General features: G+C 44.0%; 1 long non-coding RNA gene across 1 annotated transcript; it reads right to left on the bottom strand.

The window, feature by feature from the left end:
- Positions 1 to 262: 262 nt before the first annotated feature.
- Positions 263 to 3,212, bottom strand: LOC110589576. The gene is made up of 3 exons (XR_002480900.1): positions 3,174 to 3,212; positions 1,369 to 1,420; positions 263 to 646 (listed from the first exon to the last, which is right to left on the bottom strand). It is a non-coding gene; the product is annotated as an uncharacterized LOC110589576 (long non-coding RNA).
- Between the last annotated feature and the right edge of the window lie 3,993 nt (positions 3,213 to 7,205).

Raw genomic sequence — 7,205 nt, 5'->3', positions numbered from 1 at the left:
TGCAGAGAAAGCTAGAACGGTCAGGAAAGTGTGGCATTCAGCAGTTTAGAAACAAGTTAGAAATTCAGGACTTCATAGCAAAAAATATAAGGAAGGACCCACTGGGACAACTTACAATATAAAATTAACCAAGCTCAGGGGCGCCTGGGTGGCTCAGTCAGTTAAGCATCTGACTCTTGATTTCGGCTCAGGTCATGATCTCAGGGAGATCAAGCCTCAAGTTGGACTCACGCACTGGGCATGGAGCCTGCTTGAGATTTCCTCTCTCCCTCTCTCTCTGCCCTCCTCCCACCTAAACAATAAAAATTAATAAATTAAATAAAAATAAAATTAAAAACAAACCAAATTCACACTGGGATCACTAAGTGATGCTTATCCTGAATGGTGCTGGGGGGCAAGGTGGGGGTGTCATATTCTTCACGTAGACCCAGGACACAGAGCAATCTAGATACCTAAGCCAAGTAAACTCCTCAGAAAGAAGGATCTTCCTTTGAGTTTGGAGGCTTGTTAGCTCAAAGAGTCACCCTCTCTTTAGTGAGGGGCTGCTGGTACAGGTTTGTCATGACTTCCAGGGGCTTCCAAGTCTGTCCATCTGTGTGAATGGAGGACAAGGGCAACACTTGCTTCTAGGGATCTCTTTTTAAATCTGGAGGAAAACAAATACAATAAAATTTTGAATTCTGACAATATTTCACCTCCAAAAAGGGCTACAAAAGGCTTGAGATGGCTAAGTGGGTGCCATAGGTGTCTAATCCTAGGTAGGTCCTGACTTGGACCTTAGGCAAGTCATTCAGGTAAAGCCAGAACTTCCTAGCAAACACCTTCCCTACCTAACCCTCTCTTGCCAGAATCCTTCACTGGCTGCTAAAGGGGAGGAGTGACTCTTCCACTCTTTCAGCTGCAAAGGATCAACTCCCATGTGTGTGGATTCCAGGATTTGGGAAATCACTCCATCTAGACCTAAAAGTCGTTTTGAGTTTGATTGTCTTACAGATTGCAAGTTAAACACCAAATAGCTCTCTATGCATTTTGTTTTTCAACATAAAGATCTAACTTGATAGAGAAGTTTTTTCTTTGCCCCTAGAAAATTGCCTGGTTTTAGAAAATATTCAAAATTAGTGCTGCAGCAGCAACGTTTTAATCATGCCAAAGCACTAGATCTTCTGAGGAGAAACAGGAACTGGGCAAATACTGGAGTTACCCAGACTTTCCCTAGAATGAAATCTGTTCCCCCTGAAGCAACGTTGTTCACTGGTTTAAATACACAGGCATCTTTTAGTTCAGATGAGAACTCGTCACAACAGTGGGCCAAAAACAAACAAAAGAAGCTAGAATCAAGAATCACATCAAATCAGCAATGCCATTTACCTTCTCTAGAAGCTTTCTTCAGGCTTTCTTTCCCTCCTTTTCTAGATATTTTCTGGATGTAGTCAGTGGAGTAGGAAGAGAAAGACAAAAGCAGCTTTTTGATAGGTTTGTGAGAAAAGCTTCCTCCCTTGATATGAGCCGAGCTCCTTGGGTGCGGCCTTCCCAGTAATCCCGTCTCCAGTCAGGCACTCAAGTGTGTGCAAAGGAGACTCCCACTGCCCTGCCCCCTCTGCCCCCCACCAAAGGCTCTGGGTCCCTCCACAATGGGGACTTAGGAGCTGGACAGCACCCTACACTGCCACTGCTCTTTTCCCAGGGAGCCTGCCCCTCCCGACCCTTCTATGGGGCAACCCCAAGAGGTCTCCTCTGCTCTGCACAGTCACCCCCTTCCTTTCTCCCCTGCCCCCTTGACCTGGGCTACTCAGAGAAAGGTGTCTCTGCGCTAGAAGTCCACTGTTGGCCCTGCTTCAGGACCCCTATCCTCCTGACTGCCAGGCCTGCAACTGTAGGATTTTCTAAAATCTTTTAGGATGTTCTCAGTGCTGTTCGATCTCAGTTCCAGCCTCCAGCTCCGTCTTGGACAAACGTGTAAGAAAGGCTCTGAGGGGCGCCTGGGTGGCTCAGTTGGTTAAGCGACTGCCTTCGGCTCAGGTCATGATCCTGGAGTCCCGGGATCGAGTCCCGCATCGGGCTCCCTGCTCAGCAGGGGGTCTGCTTCTCCCTCTGCCCTCTTCCCTCTCGTGCTCTGTCTCTCATTCTCTCTCTCTCAAATAAATAAATAAAATCTTAAAAAAAAAAAGGCTCTGAGCTTGATTATCCTTATCATTGTGGCTAAAACACTCAACCCAGGTCATGATTTGGGGAAACTTTTCACTTCCAAATTTTTAAATGTTGACCCATGTGAATGTCATCTATTCAAAGATCTTAATTTTAAAACTACATTTGGGGAGTGAGGAAGAGGCAGTTGATAAGGAAGACTGACAGGAGGCTGGTAAGTAGGAATGGGAGTTCAGGGGGAAGAACAGATTCTGAATGTCCAATTCTGAGCCCTCCCGTGAGATTCAGACCAGCATGGGTCTGATAGTAGAGCTGGAATTTATGATTATGACTCCAGTCATAAAATGCCAATTTTCTCATACCAGCTGAGTTCCTTCCCATGGTCTTTTTTCCACATCCTCTGAAGCTGGAGCAAGAAATCTACTCCAACAAGTCAGACACCACCACCACCACCCCCTGCCACGTATAGACAAATAATATGCCAGACCTCAGTGGAAAAAAAATCCGCTCGTATTTTTAGTTCCTCTGAGATATCTATTTGTTTTATTTTAAACATTACTAAAGACTTATTTCTCCCCATTTATTAATACATCTCAATTCTCTGTTTCCTCTTTAAATTTTAACTAAAGTTTTATATCTTATTTCTTTCCCCCATCTCTTTGTTTCTCTTTTACTCATTCATTCATTCATTCACTATATATTGTGTATCTAATAAGTTCCAGACACTGTGCTAGGCATTGTGGAGCTATAATACTAAATCAGAGGTTACCCCATAATCTTACCAGTAAAGAAGTTAGGAAACATTTGCTACATAATGGCATATGCAGGTTAGAACATCTTAAAAAGAAGTACAAATAAAGTGGGAGAATTGAGACTTCATGGTCTTTGAGTTGGTCCTTGAAAAATAGATAGGTTTTTCGATATGCCCATGTAAGAGCTAGCCCAAGAAAGGTGTCTTCGTGTGCTCGGGCTGCCATAACATAATATCATACACTGGGTAGCTTAAATAGAGAAATGTATTTTCTCACAGTTCTGGAAACCAGAAGTCCCAGATCAAGGTCGTGTAGGGTTGGTTTCTGGTGAGAGCTCTCTTCGGCTTCCAGATGGCCTCTTTGTCCTCACATGGCTTTTCCTCTGAGTTTGAATGTGGAGAGAGAGAATGAGCTCCCTGGTATCTCTTATAAGGACACTAATGCTATTAGATCAAGGCCCCATTTTTATGACCTCATTTAACCCTAATTACTTCTTTGGAGGTCCCATCCCCAAACACAGCCACCTATGAGGGTTAGGGCATCAACATATGAATTGGAGGGGGGAGGCAGGGGGAAGAGACACAACTATTCAGTCCATAACCAAGGGACTGAGAGAGAAGGAGGGAAAAGGACCCTAATGGAGAGAAAAGCACCAAGCAAGACAGCAAAGGGGGCAGCATTTTTGGAACACCATGCAGTCGGATTTGCTTCTAAAGCCCATAAAGAATAACAGCAAGAATAATGTTGGAAAGTTGATCAGGCCAGTTTGTGGTGGACTGGATGCCAAGTTTAGAGATTTAGATTTCATTCTGTAGGCACTCAGAGCTATAAAAAGTTATAAGTAGAAGAGCTGTATTACAGGAAGATTAACTGACAGCACCAGTGTAGTGATGCTGGGACCCTGCCAATGTAGGAATTTGAGGAACTCTTGCCACTCCAAGTGGAAAAAACCTCCACGGTTTACAAAGCACTTTCCCATCTGCTATCTTGACTGACCTGCACAATTAGAACTAAAGGTACACCATTTTTCCAGCCACATGTAGGAGGAAAAAAAAAAAACAGATATAACTATCTCATGCCACAGGAGTCCCCAGAAAATGGGACACACCACCCCCTCTGTTTTGGAAGTCCACACCTAAATCACAGCTGTTAGCACGGGGGTTCGTGCGGTAATTACGAATCGTAGAGCAAACATGAGTTTTCCCAGACTGGCCTAGATTCTTGATCATAGGTGAGACTTCCTGATACATTTTTCAATCTTCTAAAAAAAAAAAAAAAGATTGACATACAACAAACCTACAGAGAAGTGCGTAAAACATAAATGTAAGGAGCGGACCACAGAATTTATCGTCCAAAACAGAACATGTTGGAGACTGAAAAAAGGGTACTATTAATAATTCACCTAGTTTGAGGCTTAAACTGGGACAGTCCCAGGCAAAGATTATGTTCACCTTGTAATAAAAGGAACCACCCCCTAGTTGAGAAGACCCTCTAGCTCCCTTCTAGATCACACCCCTCTCCTCCAGCCTAGATGCAACCATTATCCTTACTTTTATAGTAATCATTGTCCCTTTTTCATTGCTGTATTTTTTTTAATTTGGGAATGCCCAAAAGGAGAGCAAGGACAGACCCTAGAATACAACAGGATTATACTAGACCTCATTCTAGCATCGGTTCCAACACTTTTTAGGTTCTACTCCCATCATGCAAGTCATTTAAATATCCTCAGCCTTGGTTTTCTCTTGTGTAAAATTAGAAAAGTCAGCATTGTAAAAGAGGTAAAAGGGAGTTATTTTCAGTAAAGACACAACTTGGGGCATTTGGCATGGTTTATAGCCACAATGACTCTTCCTCATTATCTCGAGAAATCACCATTTTTAAAGGGCTGCATCAGCTTTATGGGCTTCTCTTCCATTATTTAGAAGCAAAAAGAAAAATACCTCCCTCACAACATTTCCCTAGTTAGATCCAAATGAAAGAAATAAGAAGGTTAATAAGAAAAAGAAAATAAGGACAGTTAATAAAAGATTAACTACTAAGCCTAGAAGCTGCACAAATCCTTCTGTGCTTGCTGTGCAAACCTTTCCTCCCTAGCAACTTGACATTTTGAGGTTTTAGCTTTCCAGGGGATGTTCATTTAACATTCACAAAGAAAGTTATGTGATGGAGGCTTGTTAACTCTGGGAACAGAGAATAAACTGTCCAGATCACCTCACCTGACACAATTAGGCTCTGAGTTATATGTCAAATTACCATAAGCAGCCCCGGCACCCTGGTTCCCTCCTGCGAGCATCCCTGCGAAGCTCCACGTGCCCTTCTTGGCTTCTGCTTGTAATGAATTAAATATATAAGTCAGATTCCTAGATGAGGCCATAGACCTGCCATCGTTTGAATGATCATGGGGATAAAGCCCTCACTGGTAACTTTGTTGAAAATGTGCGCATCCTAGTCCTAAAACAGGCCACAAACTCAAAAGCCTACAGGGGTCAGTAAAGCAGATGGGACAGGGATGGCGGCAGACGGAAGGGGCACACTCTGGCTGGAGGGGAAGCCTTTTCACTCTGGCCGTGGCAACTGGGCAGAAATGCCAGGCTCGTGGGGCCAACATTTCTACTTCTCCGAGAGAAGTAGAAATTCATATTTTATGTAAAATCTTCTGATTTATAAATGTGGGCAACGAATTCAAACAATTTCAAAAGCACTGTGACCTCTCCAGATTCTAGATCCATAAATCTGTTTCCCAGCCTGGCAGGGAATGTAGAGTATACCAAATTCAACTCCCTTCTTTCACGGACGGGGAAAGTGAACCGCAAAGTGGACACACGATTTTCCTACGGCCAAGTAGCTAGTTTGGGAGCGGAGCCAGATCGAGAAGGAATACCTGCTTCCGGTCTCCTGCATCACTTCTCATTCCACAAATGAGAAGAGAGTTAATGGCTATAGGCCTAGTTAAAAAGTTAGTAGAGCCAAGTCTGGCTTACAGTGCCCCGGCAACGGTATCAATATACTGTTCTCTTTTACTCTCTCGGGCTTCTAGACAACGTATAGGAGGCAGGGTGCTATTATTATGAAGCAGTGGAGTAACATTAGAGCAGAACATTTTTTTTTTTTTAGGCTTTTTTTTTTTTATTCTTATGTTAATCCCCATACATTACATCATTAGTTTTAGATGAAGTGTTCCATGATTCATTGTTTGTGCATAATACCCAGTGCTCCATGCAGAATGTGCCCTCCTCAATACCCATCACCGGGCTAACCCATCCTCCCACCCCCCTCCCTAGAGCAGAACATTTTTGTCCCAAATTGATTTTCCCCTCACCTGGAGCATACCACAGCTACATGGCTCTGCTCCATGAAAGGAGGGGCTAGCATGTTCCCATTGGGGAAGGGGATTGGTACGGTCATCAGTCCAAGACAAGCAAGGCTCACGCAGCAGGAGAAGATTAAGTACAAAACTTACATTCACAGAACACTCCCATTAACCTCAGTGGGAGCTGAGCTTGCAGAAATTGCAGGGTCAGCAGCTGAATAGAGACAGGAATGAGGCACTAAAGCTCAAGTCATAGGTTACTATTAGGATTGTATAATACCAGCTCCATATTTGCAAAAGAGTTCATTTTTATTATCTAGTGAGATCTCCCTCTACTGACTCTCCCGGCAGAGTCTTCGAAAGAACCCTTGTTAAGACCTCATCTGTGCTGTCTGTGCAGTTGAAGAAACTTGGCAAATCGCAGAAGTTAGGACAGGTGCCAACAACATTTAGAAAACAGGCTTAGCTGTTTTGGTTCTGCTGGCCCACGGGGTTCATCATCTTTGATTGTTAGTGATCTGGGCCTAGGACAGTGCCTGGTACAGAGCAGGTACTTAATAATAGTGAATAAATGAAAGATTGGATGGATAGCTTCACATTCCTTGCCAGGCTCACTTAGGAGACCTCCCAATCTAATAAGGCAGAATTAGTCACCCCTTTGCTGCTTCCTAGGAGCCATCCAAGGCAAGGCCAAGAATCAATAAGAGAAGCAGGCTCTGCCACTGTCTTGGCACAGAGCCATGCCCTTTTCAGCCATGTGTGGCTGGAGGTGGGGGTGGGGGTGGGATCCTGTTTAAGCTACTGCTGTGCTCCCTCCAGTAGGTAAGCTGAAAAGCCTCTGCAGGCTTACCTGATTTTTTTTTTTTTAAGATTTTATTTATTTATTTGAGACAGAATGAGAGAGAGAGAGCGCACATGAGAGGGGGGAGGGTCAGAGGGAGAAGCAGACTCCCTGCCGAGCAGGGAGCCTGATGCGGGACTCGATCCCGGGACTCCAG

The sequence above is a fragment of the Neomonachus schauinslandi genome, chromosome 6 (genome assembly GCF_002201575.2).
Source record: "Neomonachus schauinslandi chromosome 6, ASM220157v2, whole genome shotgun sequence".
Lineage (NCBI taxonomy): Eukaryota > Metazoa > Chordata > Mammalia > Carnivora > Phocidae > Neomonachus > Neomonachus schauinslandi.
The sequence above is the reverse complement of the archived record's forward strand: the minus strand, read 5'-3'. Positions and strand labels throughout refer to the sequence as shown.